Raw genomic sequence first — 16,993 nt, 5'->3', positions numbered from 1 at the left:
TTCTCTCTTTCTGAATTACAACAGATCTCAATTTTGGATTTCTGATCTGTTTGTTTTCTAAGATAGTGAGGAATCATATATTCTACAGTGAGGAATAGCAGCTAGTAGAAAGACATTAAAAAAGTTTTCATGCAGCTTCGGTGAGGATATATCTGCCTGTTCATGGATGTCAAAAGAGTTTGTTCTTACACATCAGTCTGGAGTAAGATGTGTATTGTAATAGCTAGGCACAGCGTCTGACAAGACAAATCAGTAGTGACTTCTGACATCCAGAAACGGGGTGATGAAGTTAATTGCAGGTATTTTTTCAACAGTAGAAAAGCTTTTAAATTAAAGTATACTGGAGGAAACTCTGCTCGGTTTTGATCATGAATACTACAAAACAGTCCCCTAATCTGATAACACCATTTGTTTTAGTCAGCTTAGGCTCTTCTCTGAATTTCTGGAAGAGCTGTGAAAAGTCTCTCATCATTTCCCAGGCTTTCTTCTCTTTCATCTACCACCCACCAGTCTCTTCACTTGATCCCATTCTCCCAGCTGCACACTCTTAAGTTCACATTTGATTTTGGTGGCTCCAGGCTGTGGGATAGCTGGTAAGCGCAGCAGCAGCAGTGGAGAGCTGAGTCTCTTGACCTTTTCAGTAGCCCTGTGTTTGATGGAAAGAAGCAGCAGATGAGAGAAGCAGGAGGGTCCCTTCACCGCTACCTGGCTGGAAATTGAGAGCAGCTCCCTTTACTCTTAACTGTGAAATCAACATAGCAACTAAGAATTTCTCTCCAGTAGCAGCTGCCTTTCACTAGATTTGATTGGCTGAGTCTCATTGTTATTTGTTTTCCTCCTAATTTCTGTGTCAGTGTGTTTACATGTCACACACTGCTAGTGGACATGTTGATGTTTACTCTTTCTGTCCCCCCTAAATCATGGATAGAAGCAGCATTGAGGGAGGGGGAGGATTGGCCCACAGAAACCTGCTGGAAATGCTCTAGGGGATGAGGACTTCAGAAATTTGACATACAGTGTGAACAGCAGGCATTTAGTAATTTTTTGCTGGGAAACAAGACTACTGCTGATTCAATTCTGCCCCATGAACCTCAGACAGAGTAGCTGTTTCAGTTCCCCATCTCAAGTAAGGTATGATAAAGGCAATCCTTCCCAAATACAGAGCAGAGAACTGACTTGATAGTCTCATGCATGCCATGCTGTTATGAGCTACCTATATGAAACAAACCTGAGGATATGGCTGCATTACAGCAGGTAAAGCTACTATAGGTTTTGATCTTGCTCTAGTACTGTTACTTTCCAGAGTAATTATTCAGTATTCACTCAGCAATTCATTTTCCTATCCAATAGAAAATCCTGTTTGCCACAGCAATACCAGCAGGGACTCTGCTTCTCAAATACAAAGCTCCCTCCTACAGATGCACATCAGTACATGAGGTGAACTTCAGAAATGTGTTTTATGGCAGGAAGATTCTATGGAATAACAAGATGACAAATAAGGTATGCTATGAGCTCATTAACTGAGACTCTTTCGTAATTGTCATCCATAATGCTTTGGCTTCTCCTGTTGTTCTCCTTTTCTTTTGTCTATTCCTGCACTGTTGTTTAATTGAAAAAAAAAAAAGAATTCAAAATTTTCTTGAGAAAGAAAAGGATACAGGTGTGTAGATATTAAAGGATATTTTTAGCCTGGTGTTTGAGGAAGATTTTATTACCACTGTTGAAAACAACTGAAGGTGAAAGTGAATTCAGGCTGCTTCAGGGTCAGGGTGATCCAGACTGAACAGCTGCCAGATGCTTGCCTGGGATCTCTGAAGAATTTGCAACCAGCAGTTTAGTCTCCTTCTCAAGGAGAGTGAAGTTAGAAGGAGGCAGAGGATCCACCATCATGTGACCGATCTCTTTTTGTTTCTTTCATGGAAATACTGCTGCTGTTGCAAAAGTCACAAAGGTTCCTGCTCCAAAACCTGCTGCTTCCTGATCCACTGGTGCAAAGCATCCTCTGTCCATGCTGGTAGATCCCAAATATGTTGTCCTGGCTTGGAATTTGGCTGGTTGATTATGTGATATTGGAGTACTTTGCTTGCTCTGAGAAAATGCACCTTCCTTACCAGGTGTTGTTTGCCTGGAGCAGCTACACAGACTAACAGCTACAATGCAAAAAACCAATTCCTTTAAATAAACTCTCACATGAAAGAATGGGATACAAACAGTATGACTTTCTCAGTCCAAAATCATGCAACAAAAAAAAAAAGGAAAAAAAAAAGAATCCCAAGTATCAGTGCCTTTATGAAAGTCTTGGCCAGCAAAGCTCCAAAGCAAATCATAATCCAGTAATTGGTGGCTTTCTGCACCACCAGTTCTGTTTCTTGAAGCAGTAAATTCATCTTTGCATTTCTGTTTTAGAGAAAACCTCAGGGTCTGCCTGCCTTTGCTAAAGTGTGAGTAACAGCAACAAAGGATGGCAGTGCCTCAACATCTCCTTGGGCAGCATAGGCAGCAGACCTTATGCAAGGTCTTGTGGGATGCTCTGCTACAAAAAGAAAAAAAAAATGTCATTATTTCTGCTTCATTTGTTATCGGCACACAAAGATATGACAGTGCGAGGCAGTGTTCAGAAGGAGTTAGATAGCTTGCCAGGGTTAGCACGTTTGTTACCCTCAACACATAAAAGCAAAGGTCAGGGCAGGATTTACGAGGCGATTGAAAGGAAAGCAGAAGCAGGCAAGCCCTGGTTAGTGGAGAGCCTTCTTTGCTGCCCTGGGGATTGGCAATGACACATTTTATTTTGCAGATACTGGCAGTTGTAAGAGTGAAGACAGGGTTCAGGATGAGCTATCAGCCCATCCTTATTCTGGAACTGATGGAGAACAGTGGTCTGGAGTAGGGCTTGCTCTTAGAATTGTATGCTGGCTTGAGCAGGCCTCGTGCTGGGAGAGCTGGTCTAGCTATATTCAGTGTTACGGTTGTCTGAGATTGCAGGAATTGGGTTAAGAATTGCTTTAGAGTTTGTGGTGGGTCAAAGGAGGCTGGATAACATTTATGCAGTGTACAGGTTTGGGTTTTTTTTTTTTGGAAAGAAGATGGAGCAGCCTGCAAGGGAATGTTTATGGGGGAGGAAAGTGAGTTCAGAATGCAGAGACAAAATGCAGACACAGCATTTCATTTGCTCAGCAAATCTTCCAAATCAATTTCAGACTGAAGGGTACAGCTTCATCTTGTAGTCAAAACTATTTTGAAATCCACTCTTTTTCTCTCTGCTGCTGCTGGGGACCCAGCTGTGTAATGATGGCTGAGTTTCATCTGCATTAGTTTGGGAGCCAACAGTACTCCACAGCTTATTACTGTAGGATAGCTGCAGAAAGTTCTTTTCATTTGTATTCCAAATTCAGCTTCCCTGACTGCAGTACTCTGCTCTGGCGTTAAGACCAGATAAATAAAAATAAATAAATAACTATAACCCAAACAATTCATAGCTTTTAATTATCCATTGATTTAATAATTGTTTTCTCTGGGTGATAATAGTCCTTGGAAGAGGCACAAGGTGTTCTTGTTCTTCTTGCCCACACAATAGGCTGTATTTTAAAGGGAAACTGGAAAATGTGGGAGATCCCCACACCTCCACACTCCTGCAGCTCTCCAGGAAAACTGAGATACTAAGTGAATGTTGGCTTGTGCTGGAGCTCCCTGCATCATTTTGTGCAGCCTGCTTCCCTCTCTAATGCTATTCCTTATGCTGATATCTCTCCTTCTCCTCCTCCCCACCTTTGGTGATATCTGCCCCTCGGAGGTGGCAGAACCTCAAAATGGTTAAGATTTTCTTCATGTGAGGTGTGGGAAATGGTGCCCATCCATGTCGCAGCTCTGCTGCTTTCCCTGTGCAGGCAAAATGCAGAGCCCCAGTGACAAGTCAGGGTAGAGCTACCTGTGTTCCCATGGTCCCTCCCCATGCTGCTGCGCTGCTTTTCTTCTTGATGGGAAGAGTAATATTTTGTGACAAAGGTAGGGCTTTGTGACAGCTGCAGCAGAAATTGCTCTCCTTTCTAACTAGTCCTCCTGGAACGATCTTTTACGTCTAACTCTCCAGGGGCTAAAATCAGTGCAGGACTTAAGCAACGTGCCTTGGCTATTTGGATAAAATAGCCTAGTTTTGATTAGGCAAAGAATCATAGGATAAAGGGATTTCTTTTTCTCAGAACCGGTCATAGAATAGCAATGTGAAAAGCTGGATCAAAAGCTAAAGCCAATATCTTCCCCCTGAGGCTTTCTTTCAGTTCCTTTGTAGCAAGTCAACTTAAAAGAGACTTAAACTCCTCTTTCTGAAGGTTGCGGATTGGGAGGCGAAAGCAGAAAAGAAAAAGGGAGTTCACAACTGCAGCCTCATAGGAAATGCTGGTAACAACCTATCATCCTCAGAGCTGGGGCTGACAATGTTTCTGCCCGTCCTTGTGCCTGTTGGTCTTTATCTAAATTATCTGCTGGCACATCCAAAAGGTGATGATGGCATGTGACACTGGGTGTGATATGGTCTCTGCAGCGTGTTTCCCCTCTCCTAGTACCTGGGAAGGCAGCATGGGTAGAAGGAGGAATAGTGGGTTTTTTGCTATGTTTCGCTCCTGACGTGTTAATCCTCTCCAGCTTACTGTGCTGCTCACTCTGTTGGGCTGAGGGCTATATTTTTACAAACCTGCAGACTTACCTGTCCTTACTGTGCCAGCTTATTGCTTAAGGTATTTTTGGTATCAAAAGGGGAGAACAGGTACAAAAAGCTAAGTTTAATGTCTCCCCTACGTTACGGACCCATTCCCACTGAATGCCATAGTGATGTGTACACCTATTCCCCCCAGACAGGGGGAAACAGCAGCCCTTGTGTCTCCTGCTTGTGTATTAGTTTGCTGTATAGTACAGTGCTGCTGAGCTGAAATATGTGGAAGAGAACAACACAAATATCCTTACAGGTGTGACAACAGAAGAATAGAAAAAGAAAGAAATCCCTCAAAGGGAAAGAGAAAAAGAAGAAGTAAAAAAAAAAAAAAAGAAAGCAAAGAAGGAAGACTTAGATATTCTGTCAGGTATGTTTGTGTTGTTTTTTTTTTTCCTTTGCCTTTGCTTAAAAGGAAAATTTGTTTTATTAACTTCTCTGTAGAATTAATATTTACTCATGGGAAATGCAGCCTCCTCTAATTCTGGCTGCTAATATCTGTTCCTTTTGTGTGTGTGTGTGTGTGTGTGTGTGTGTGTGTGTGTGTGTGAAATCCTGCACCCACTGAGCTCACATAAAATTATATGATACTTGGGTCCCTTCCATCCTGAATTCAGCACAAAACAGGAACCCAAATGCTGACTGGAATACATGATTGCTGATGTCCAGAATATAAATAACTCTACAGTAAAAGAAATGTTAAAAAAGGGTAAGTTTTAAAAGGGTAAGTTTTCATGCCTTCCTGCACACATGCAAAACCTAAGGGCTCCCGGAGGGGAAGATGCATAAACAAGCAAATGTTAATTGCTGAAAATCTCATTGATCACCACACATGTGATGTGGATAGGTTGCTGCCACAGGGATTTGGGTTTATACAGGCTTTCTCCTTAGGGAACATTTTCCCCAGTTTGTGTCACCATTTCCCAGTAATGGGGCATGTTGCAGGAAAGTTCTCTGCCGGCCCTACAGACACTCCTGTCATGTCCTCTGCTGTCTCCAGGGGAGTTTCAGGACATATCTTGTGGGATAGCTGTGTCCCTGTGTTTCCTGAGTTGTTGTTTTTCTATTTCTCTTGCAGGGCACCGAGCAAAAGGCACTAGGAGCCACTGCCCACCTCCCAGAGTGCCATTCTTCTCTTTGGAGACAGAACAGCCCCAGGTGGGATAACAATCGGCCATACCCTGGTTGTGTCAGTGCTCTTGAATCACCACCACCAGCTGAGAAGCACAGAGCCGCCCTCATTACTGCTCTCCTTGGCAGTGAATCTTTCCTCTTCTATAAGTGCCCCACACTTTTGCAGACCTGTTTTTGTGCAGGCACCTATTGCTCCGGTGCTGGTGTGATGCATGTTTAATGATCTCTCCTGCAAGGAGCACAGGGAGCTCGGCAGCCTTCAGCAGAGGCCATGAAGCTTGTTATTATATCTGTAATTGCTTTTATTTTTTTCATTTCTTTTTTACTGTGCAGAGAGAAACATACTGGTGTTCCAAGTGGTAGTGACAGGATGATCCTGAATGAACAGAAGATGAATCAATGGGTGAGCAGTTCCCTTAAGAGTAAAAAGGTGTTAAATTAGTTGAGTCTTGTACTGCTTTGAAGCTTGCAGGCATGACATTTTGGTGTTTTTATCACATCTTTGTGTGTTTGAGCTACTGCTTAGTGGGGTAGATGCTTTCAAATCCTGATAAAGGAAACTCCAGCCTCCTAAAGTCAAATGACAATATAATACAACATGCAAAAACTGTGAGCTGGGTTTGGTTTTTTCCTTTTCAGTCACTTAGGATATTTTTTATGACATCGGAGCGTTTAACTGCAAGGCTGTCACTGCTGTTTAAAAACAAGCTCAGGTAGTTATTTAGTTAACTCACAAAGACTGAAAAAATGAAGACAACTCATGATTTTCAAAGCTCTGAATTTGCAAGATAGCTTATATTTCACTCTGAAGATACTTTGCTTTAATGTGCTTTATCTTCTCCGTATTCCGATGGGAAAAAAAATCAAATAATTTTGATACTCAGTGTTTCAGATGAGGTATTGTCTTTTCAGGTAGTGTAATTTCAGCTGTGTATCACTAAGTTTTATCATGCTGTCTTGCTTAGGAAAATCCAGTCTTGCCTAAATTATTTGTGTGCTACATAATTCTGGAGTATTTCAAAACAGTGCACTGTGAATAGCTCATCCTGAAGTGTTTGGCTGTTGTGCTACAGGCTTCTGCTCTCTCATTGTTATGGGATATGCGCACCTTCCAGCAGCACACCGAGCACCAGGACTAACATCTGCCACGTTTTGTTTGCTTTCACATCCTCCCTCTGCGGGAAAATGCATATGCAATGGGGTTGCCTGGTTTGGGTATGGTTTCTCCCTAAGGGAGTGATTTGCTTTTATTTGTTGTTTTTTTTTTTTTATCTGATTTGATTTTTGATTTTTTTTTAAGAAAGATGCATTCTTCTGCATTTCAGTGAGAAAAGGCAAAATGGAAGAAATACACAAAGTGGTACCTGGAGAGGTTTGGAAATGTCCGTGTGTGTGGAGAGGGGTGTTAGTTTTATCATTAATTCCTTCAGATTAGTCTGAGTGTGGTGGGGATTTCTGTGCCAGAGGAGCTGCAGTGCGAGAGCTCTGGGCTTGGATTCAGGCTTGCTGCAGAGGTCTGTGGCTGCCCAAAGGGAGATTTTCTGGCTGACAGACTGCAGCAACGCGATGCAGCAGGGCGGGAGCTGAGCAGGATCGCTCTGCATCCTGGTCTGGGGTGGTGTGGGGAGCTGGGAAGGACGGGCCGTGGTACCTGTGAGTGGTGGCAGACATGCTTTGGGGCTGCTGGTCTCTGCACAGGAAGGGGCTGACTTCTATTTTCTGGGAGCCTGAAACTTCAGCTCTGATGTGTAAACTCATCTCCTTCTGCTAACTCAGATGTCACTAGCTGCACGCTATCTGCATTGCTAACTATTCTGGTTGCTCACTGTTAACTTATCAAAGGAGATAAGAGGATCTCATTACAAAAAGCTATCTATTACCGATGCCACTCTTTCAAATGAGACTCATTTTGCACTGTAATTTAACAGCACCAAACAGACTGGGTGGAGGCACAAACACTTTAATTGTCCTTGAAAATCAGATCAAGGACTGAGGAGCTGTCATGGGGTCAGTGTTAAGCTACTGTGGCTGTTGGTCGTCTGGGGTGCTGGTAAATGGATGCTCTTACCTCTACCAGCAGTATCTTTGTACAGGAGTCATAGCTCTCTCCTTCGAAGGTGACAGTCAGCCGCTGGTGTTGCCGCCTTGTAAAATGGCACAATGCACAAATTAACCATTCCTAAATCCAGCTACCTTGCTTACAAAGCTGGACATAAATTGCAGATGTCCTTTGTCCTTTTCAAGATCTCACATACAGCTGCCAGTACACACAGTAGTCGTGGAATAACTAGCGCAGGTATGTTGTAATCAGTTCTGCCAAAAAGGCAGTGTATTATGTAAAACAGTTTCCCACTTCCTAAACTGGGAGATGTCAGCTTCCTAAATTCTCTGTGCAGCATGCAAAACAAATATCTTCTCAGGATCATCACTTTTACTATCATTTAAAATGTTATTTATTTCTCAAAAGTCATAGAATCACAGATTGGCTTGGGTTGGAGGGGATCTCAAGCTCATGCAGCCCCTACCCCAGCCGTGGGCAGGTTGTCTCCCCACCAGCTCAGGCTGCCCAGGGCCCATCCAACCTGGCCCTGAGCGTCTCCAGGGTTGGGGCACCCACAGTTCTGGGCAGCAGTGCCAGGGCCTCACTGCCCGCTGAATAAAGAATTTCTGCCTAACATCTAACCTAAATCTCCTCTCTTTTAGTTTAAAGCCACTCCTGCTTGTCCTATTGCTATCAGACCACGTAGAAAGTTGGTCCCCCTCCTGCTTGTAAGCTCCTCTCAAGTACTGGGAAGTCACAGTGAGATCTCCCCGGAGCCTTCTCTTCTCTAGGCTGAACAAGCCCAACTCCCTCAGCCTTTCTTCATAGCAGAGGTGCTCCAGCCCTGAGCTGTAGTGACTGGTTATCTGGAACCAATGGGTAAGTAGTGAAAAAAGGAGACTGCCAAGGGCAGTCAATTCTTAAAATGTTGGAGATCCTGTTTCCTTCCTGTCTCTCCTTAAAAATGGAGAGGAGAGACAGGAAGGAAAATAAAGGCTGTGCAGGTGCAGGCAAAATTTGAGATCAGTCTTAGCGTAAGATTAACAAGAAGGCATTAGTTTACACTGGATGGATGCGTGGATCAAGAGTGGCTCTTGGCAGCCTCCTCTGTAGGAAGCAGGAAAGGTGCCTTCTTGTTTTCTGCCTTCCAACTCAGGGGCCAGTTAGGTATTTCCAGGGAAGCTTTACAGTTTCCAGCTGAAGGACACACACTGAGCTTGAACTTTTTTCCTTGATCTGACTCCTGCTGCCCCTGCTATGTGCTCAGGTGTGCAGCATAGATCTTCTTTGAATGTGTTGTAAACAAGAAGGGAAATTGCTAGTTAACTAATCTCTTAAAACTTAACCTCGCTGAAGTACAAACTGAGCCACCTGCTATAGGCACCAAATTATTCTTGAGAGTGCCCTGGAGCTTTAGAAGCTTCTCATGTGCCCTTCTCTGCAGCGTTTCCATGTGCCTATTATTTCAGCTGCTATTCACTACTGCAAAGTCTGAGTCCTCAGGTCAGGGGAAATTTGTCATTAACATGAGGACAGGCACAGGCTTTAAAAGCTGTTGTTGTTTTTCAAATTAAAAAATCCTTATTAGCAGAAATATAAAGAAAGGCTGAAACTTGCAAACAGAAAGCAGTAAGAGGAGAATCACGTGTCTTTTGATCGTGATTATACTTTCAGAAGCACATTGGCATAATGAAGGGATAATTACTAGCTATGCTGGGTTCTGTTTTCACACATTTATGACGAATAGGCATGGGAGCGGGCAGGTTGTCACTGATTTTAGGCAAAGCCGTTCCGTAGGCACAAGGGAACTTAAACACTGACAGGAAGCAGTTCAGCCTCCATAGCCAGCCTCCATGTTTCCAGCAAGACTAAGTTGACTGACCAGCACCAGTGGAGTTGCATCAGCAGTGCCCAGTCATTATAAGTCTTTGCGAGGGCAAAATAGCAAGGTGGTAAGTGTTAAAATACCAGGAGCCTCAAAACAAGCGGCTGCAGTGTCAGAAGGCTTTATATCAACTTAGCTGCCTTCTTGTACATGCAGAATATGAAGTCTTTCACCCAAATTTAAGGGGTCTTTGTCCCGGTTCTTGCACACAGGTCCTGTGCACACCAGTAGTTCACCATCACAGTGCCTCCAGTCAGAGTAACTTTGGCAGAGTAATTGTCTTTTGTGGGACAGCACTGGATAGCAATACTTCCATTGGATAAAAAAAAGAACCTAATTTTCAGTCCTGTACTTAGCACTGGATAGCCTCCTCATGCAACTTGAAATGCGTGTTTTCTCCTTCTATGGGTTAAAATCACTGAGGCTGACTATTTTCAAGCATGTACATCCCATGATCAGCCTTACAGATTTGCTCCAGATTGTTTTGCTTCTTACCATTCCAGGTGGCTATGCGTTAATTAGTAAGCTATGTGCTTCAGGGTGCACTATAGCCATACATAAATAAATCATTATTGAATACAGAGTGCACAGATACTTGATGATGTGACAGAAATCTTTTTGGCTTGCACAGGACAACTGAAATGTATTATTTGTGACCATATGCAGCTTTTCCATTAATTGGCCTCATCTAAGTCTGAGTTTTGGAGAGTAAGAGTTTTGATCTCTCATTGGTTCTTATTCATCATGGCCCAATTTTTATTTCCTGAGGTTCCAGGCCAGGCTCTAATTCACAAGATACAGTTTTCCCTCAGATGCTAAAAGGGATACAGTTTGAGTTTGGATATCTGGGAAAGATGATGTAAAGCCAGCAAGACCTTCTGTTGGTAAGGTCTCACCAACATCTTCTGGCCTCAAGCAGTTCAGTGCCTCTCAAAAGTGTTTTCTTCCTGTTCCTCACTCTTGAAGGTCATCTTAGCACACAGCTGGCCACTGCCTCATGACACATGGAGGAAGGCAGCCAGAATGCTGGTGGCAGCCATCCCTGGCAATGTGTGACAGACAGAGATTTTGTGCCAGCAGTGAGCAAGAAGCAAAGCATGGGCTCTTTGCTCCCACCACCAAATCTGTAAGTCCCTTTGCTCTGGGTTGCCTGTCCCCCTCCAGGGTTATATCCATGCCTGAATCTAGTGGCTTTTTTCATTCCTCTGTCCCTGTGAGGCCAAGTCACAGGCCTGCACTCTTCCCTTGCTGAGCAGTGCTGGTGTCAGGGGAAGAGGAGGATGAAGCAATGCAGGGAAGTTCAGAAGGATCTGTGCAATGACTTCTATAGGGGCAGTTTGGCATGTCAACCCTGTGGACACCGATCTCATTGCATTCAGGAGCTCCCAGTGGGTGAGCAGAGCCAAACCACATTAGTAGCATCCATCCATCCTCTCCCGACAGCCAGGTCCCTGTGACCACAGAGGTATGTTTCTGAAGTGCTACAGAGGGCTTTTTGGTGTTAAATTCTGTTTTCCTGGCATATTTATTGAGACATTGCCCCACTCGGCTTTTTGAAACATGGTTTGGTGTGTTTAGCCCAGTTCATAATTTCAGCAGTGCTTGTGAGCCTTCAGATTTAGTTTGTTGTTTCACCAGAGTCATTTACTTCAGCACTTTTTTTTTTTTTTTTAAATTCATTCCCTCCCTCATATATGCACAGACCTCACAGGGATTTTCATGCATTTAAATGAAAAAGCTGAACAGTTCCCTTTTCTCATTCACATTATGCAGTATTGCCCTTCTCTGTTCTTATCCTATTTCAGAGCTGTCATGCAAACAAACCCAACTTAAAAAAAAAAAATTAAAAATCGTTAAAGAGGCATGCATCCTATCAACCTTCTGTCTTGGCTTCTTCTCTCACTGTATGTGTAAGGAGAAATCTCTTCTCCTGCTTGCCCTTCTCTTTCAGGCATACTGACTTCTTTTTGATCTCTAATTCATTATTTTTCTGGCTCCCCCAAATGCTCTGATCTCCTCTGGTTGACCAGTAAACCACTACTCCCTGCCCTACCATGCATATGTAGTATTTACTTTTCCAGGACTATGGAACTCTTGTTTTCATTTACATTTTCTTCCTCAACTAATCCAAAAGGGGGGATTCTTCTTTTCTGTAAGGTCTGTCCTGTAAAGCATGCTATGCTGCTAGGACACCCCCTTGTCATTTTCCATGAGTATGCCTCAGCGAGTCATTGTAACTCTTTCCTCCATCATTTCAGTGTCTGATTGTTTTTAATATTATTTCTTACTCTTGTATATCATCTGAGTCAGCTTTTAAGGGAGGCTTAGCCAGAAAACTTCAACATGTGTTAATATTAATTCCATTTATTTATTTATTTGCCAAGCCAGCTTTTATTAGAAATCTTCACCATGCCAAAAATTTACTCTCTGGGAAGCCTGCTCCTTTTCATGTCCCTGATCAAAATGCAGGGACATTGGCTTCTGCAAGGTAAGCAGTATGGGATCCTCTATGATTTTCACATTGGCAATGGAAAAAAAAGTATATCGTTACCAGAGACTAAATACAGAAACTGCATCCAGCTCTGGGATTTCTTAGAGGGCAGCCCTGGGAAGTATTATTTTTGCTTACTCTCAGCACAAGTGCATGGCTCTCATTATTGTCTTTCCTGGGCAACAGCCATAAAGTAGGCTCAAACAAATATAAAAAAGGGGGAAACAGTGGGAATCTAATGATCATGACAGCAAGTGGAAGTGTGATGGGATAGGGCTTAAAAGAGACAACTACAAATTGCTCCTAAGGAAGTACATATCTTGTTCTTACTGCAGCTGAAGCTCTTCTTGGGAAGATGTGGATGTTAGCATAGCTCTGGCAGGGAATTTGTGCTAGCTGCAGATAGGAAAAAGTGATAGAGCATGGAATAGGTATGGGACAACAGGTCAAGGCTTTTGCCTCGTCTCTCATACCCCTCTGATGACCAAGAGTCTGCCTTTTCTGAAAGAGAGTACATTCTTGTAGCAAGAAAGGTGGTGGAAAAATAACTATTTTGTACTTAATTCTCATGCTCGTGAAAGTGCACCTATATGGATAGTAGGTGACCAGCGATTGATAGGTATGAAAGCAGATCCACCAACTTTTGTGCAGAACATCGAATAGTGAATTTAGGCTGCACCATCTTCCCATCTCCCTGGAAAAACTTCAGATGTTCTTGATTTTATCCACACATGGAGGATGAAATGCTCTAAGTCTTAATGATTTGTGGGATGGGGGATATTTCTTGGTTTCCATAAATATGTTAACCTCTTTGTCAATGAGGAATAAAGATCTGCTTTGAATTCATGTTGCATTTTTAAAGTTTCTTTCAAAGACTCCTTTTTTTTGTTCATTTTATTTCCCATCTCTTCTCATGTATCTCAGAAGAAACCAGCCTGCCAAACTGCTCCAGGAAGCTCTTCTGAGATAAAGACATCCATCGCCGTGTACGGTCTGTACTTGTGAAGCAGAACACAAAGCTCTTTTCCCATTTAATCCATATTAATTATCTTGCTTCAGCTCCTCTATACTTTCCACTCAGCCCAGGTGCCAAAACATGTGCGGCTGCATCTTGAACAAACAAAAGCCTTTCACTGCACACCTGGCAAGTCAGCACTCCCAGAAAATAAATACGAAGGTATTCTGCTGAAGAACTGAGGCTCTCCTTGCTGGAAAACTAAATGCCTTGGGACTGTGGACTAAGGCAGATATTTTTAGTGCCATCAGTATCTCCTGGAGTTGATATCTCCCAAGACAGATGGTTGTTTCCCACAGAACGTTGTCAAATGTTTGCTCAGCCAAGATCAATTTTGTTCCAAGTCCTTTCCCACCTTCTGGTGAAATGCATTTCACTTGCCAGACAAAAAATTAAAGAAACAGCATGAAACCACGTCACTCTAGAGGGCTCTCATCTCCATAGGTCTTCTCCATCCTTTAGCTGTGTGACTGACATCTCTTTCAGTGCCCGCAGAAGAACAGATGCCCTTGCAGTGGAAGCATGATGCCAAAACTGGGGGCTGAGGTCTCACACCAAAGGCTGTTTTCCTCTGAGGCCTGAGACAAGTCTCTTCTCAGTCTATGAAAAGGTCTTGCTGTTAGATTTCCTAAAACAAAAGAAATCCTGAGGACCTTGAACTACCTGAAAGAAGGTTGTAGTGAAGTGTAGGTTGGACTCTTCTCCCAGATAACTAGTAACAGGGAGAGAGGTAATGGCCTTAAGTTGTGCCAGGGGAGGGTCAGGTTGAATATTAGGAAGAATTCTTGGAAGGAGTGGTGATGCATTGGAACACGCTGCCCAGGGAGAAGGTGTTCAAGAACTGTGGAGACTGGGTAATTAAGGGCATGGTTTATTGGGCATGATGAGGATGGGTTGATGGTTGGACATGATGACCTTAGAGGTTTTTACCAACCTGAACAATTCTATGATCGTATGAACACTCTTGTGAGAAAATGAGGTACACCATGGAAGGAGGAACAGACATGTCCTGAAGAGAAGACACTGAGAAAAGGTGCAGAGAGGATGAGTGGCGTCCATTACTTAGCAACAATTGCAGATTATTATTATTATTATTCATAAGCCCACATGATTTTGCAGCCAGACTCTACTAGAAATCTGTGGGGGCAAAGGACTTTGTAAAGCATGATAGAATGTGTTTACAGTAATGCCCTATCTGTAAAATTGGCACCACAGAGAAAAATGTTTCATGTTTTCCCTGCTGATTGCTATTTTTAGCAGTGCCTGACTTATGGCTTAAGGAACACAGACCTGGTACTTTTCAAAGTCCGAGCTCCTTGACAATGTCTAATTGTTAAGAGCAAGACATTTTGGCAGCCAGTACCAGTAGCAGCTTCTGAAATCTTATGATGATTCTTTCCTGTTGCATTTTTCCTGCCGTGGCTGTTTAGGCTGAAAACTGCTAATATATGGTTGGTTTCTAGCTAGGACATTGGCAATCCTGAATCAGTCAAGTGTCTCTCAATCTTTATTTTTTTATGTATAATAATAATTCTGATTTAGTTTTGTAATACTAAATCCATTTGAAAATGCTACAGAATCAAATTCTTCTACAGACTGAAAGGTAAATTGGATCATCCAGAAAATTCTTTCCATGTTGCTCCATAATTTTCTCTATTATGGTTTCATAGGCAAGTGAGGCTCTTATTGGAAGGGAAATCAGTGCTGATACACAAAAATATTTTTCCTCCTTAATTTATTTAGGTTGAGATTGATCTATTCACGACAGCCTAAGCTCTTAAGAAACCCTGCATCCTCAGACCGCTTTTATAGAAGAAGACTCTGAGTGGAAGACACCTGCCAGTCTTAGTATTATCTCTCCTACTTGGGACCTGCTTGGAGTTCATTAATACTGGAGGTCTGCTTTTTCTTAAGGATTACCAATTTCTGATCCATAACTCATGTAGGAGACATTTTTGCCTCCCTTCCTCCTGCAAAATGAACATCTTGGAAATAGTGTATGTATTGATGTGAATTACATACGCATGATCAAATTGTCCCTAAACTGTTAACTTGCAGCAATCACTTTCTGCAATGTGCATACCTTCCCGTAAAGACTTTTGTTTGAAATCCAATTGTTGATATGGACTTCTTATGGAAACCTATCAATTGAAGCACTGTTTGCAGTGCCGTACTGGCTTCTGTGTCATGATGATTGATCATTTGGAATGGAGGTGAGTTTGGGATGACTAAATGCCCATCTTATTTTTAGAGAGTTGCCCATATGAAGAAAATAGAAATAAGACAAATGCAACAATTGCATATGGAGAAATCAGAGACAGGAAAACCATACCCATGCAAAAATTTTTTGAGGTGGGGATTATTAAGCCTTATTTTGTCTCTCTTTCTACTTAATAGCTGACTTCCCTCCTGCTCTGAGAAGATATTTCTTCCAGAGCTGCTTTGAGTTGTAAAACAGCAAGTTTTCTCTGAAAGAAATTTGCTGTGCAAAGGCCAAGCTCCCACTGTTGCATATTCCTCAGAAGTTTCTCTCTCAGATGTATTAGTTAATGGAACAAAGGTGGCACGTCATAGTCATTAAGACCCAAATCAAATTGCCCATCCTGTAAAGGGTCCCCTTGCCTGAAGCAAACCAGAATTGTTAATGCATTTTTTATAAACAATGCTGTTAACGATGAATGAAAGATGCTTTGTAAATGCTAAAGTGGATCTATCATCTTTTTTCTTTTCTTACACAGTAAAATATAGCACAGAAATCTCCAGGTCAAATTACTTCTGTTGAAAATTAAGCTAGACCCTTTGACTTCAGTATTTTTTCCCATTTGCTTCTGTAGAGTGTTACAGTTTGTGCCAGAGCTCTGAACACAAATGTGGCAAGTTCAGTTATGGAACTGCAATAGTGGAAGTATAAAACCACTTAAAGGTGAGCAGAGCAATTACAGAGAGCATTTATGAATAGTGTAGTTTCATAAATCTGCTTTGTGACTAAGGCTGAGCAGGTTTAATACCTGGTGTGGTGTTTTACTTGCCAGTCCCCTTGAAGCAATGCTGGCCAAAGGCTGAGTGTGGGCTATAATGCGGGGATCTCCCAGCCATAGCCCGCAAGGCTGCTATCCCACCTAGTGGCTGCCAGCTCGCCCTTCACAAAAAGCAGCTTTTTTTTTTTCCCATGACGTTGGTGAAACAATTCTCTGCATGAGGACTTTGAAGTACTATGTCAGTTAGTAGTGGAGATGCCTCCAAATTGCTTATTCATGGTCAAATGCATGCGTTTGCCTTAACTGTGTTACACCAGGGACCAGTTTTGCTATCAGATGGGTATTTGCATCATCTAAATTCACACAGCAGACATAGATGCCTGTCTCATACAGTCAGCTTTCCAGTGTAAGTTCCCTGTGTCACTCTTCTTACATTTTTATCTGGCCCCCAACTTAGGCACGTTGTGGGATCAGCCCAAGTTCCCCCAAGTCCCTAATGGCAGTTGCAGCAATGAGTTTTGTCTTTCTGCTGTCTGTAACTGTATGTCCATGATACACCTCCATACTGTCTTCACTATCAGCCCAGCTCCTCCTTGACTAAAGCTAAAATTGCTGTTGTCATACAAGAGAGAGGATTAGGCCAATGTTTTGAGTTTAATGGAAATGTTCTTCTGTTAAAAATACAAAAAATGCTTTTGAAGAATTTATACTGCTAATCCCATCAAAACATATGAAAAAAATCCATTG

At 42.5% G+C, this 16,993-nt stretch overlaps 1 protein-coding gene across 21 annotated transcripts in view; it reads left to right on the top strand.

Annotated features, from left to right (window-relative positions):
- The window catches only part of SPTLC3 (serine palmitoyltransferase long chain base subunit 3), a 295,028-nt gene that overhangs the window by 83,585 nt on the left and 194,450 nt on the right, over positions 1-16,993 (top strand). For 4 of the 21 annotated variants that reach the window (XM_021392178.1, XM_021392175.1, XM_021392167.1 and 1 more), the window contains 7 exons: positions 1,351-1,500; positions 4,959-5,072; positions 5,320-5,411; positions 5,781-5,860; positions 6,170-8,132; positions 8,540-8,756; positions 10,729-15,165. The gene's annotated coding sequence lies outside the window, so the exon portion shown is untranslated. Of the gene's footprint in view, positions 1-1,350; positions 1,501-4,958; positions 5,073-5,319; positions 5,861-6,169; positions 8,133-8,539; positions 8,757-10,728; positions 15,166-16,993 lie in introns of all 21 variants that reach the window. The other 17 variants (XM_021392182.1, XM_021392177.1, XM_021392176.1 and 14 more) reach the window with 17 other exon arrangements.

This window comes from Numida meleagris, chromosome 3, assembly GCF_002078875.1.
Source record: "Numida meleagris isolate 19003 breed g44 Domestic line chromosome 3, NumMel1.0, whole genome shotgun sequence".
NCBI classification, from domain to species: Eukaryota; Metazoa; Chordata; class Aves; order Galliformes; family Numididae; genus Numida; species Numida meleagris.
The sequence above is the reverse complement of the archived record's forward strand: the minus strand, read 5'-3'. Positions and strand labels throughout refer to the sequence as shown.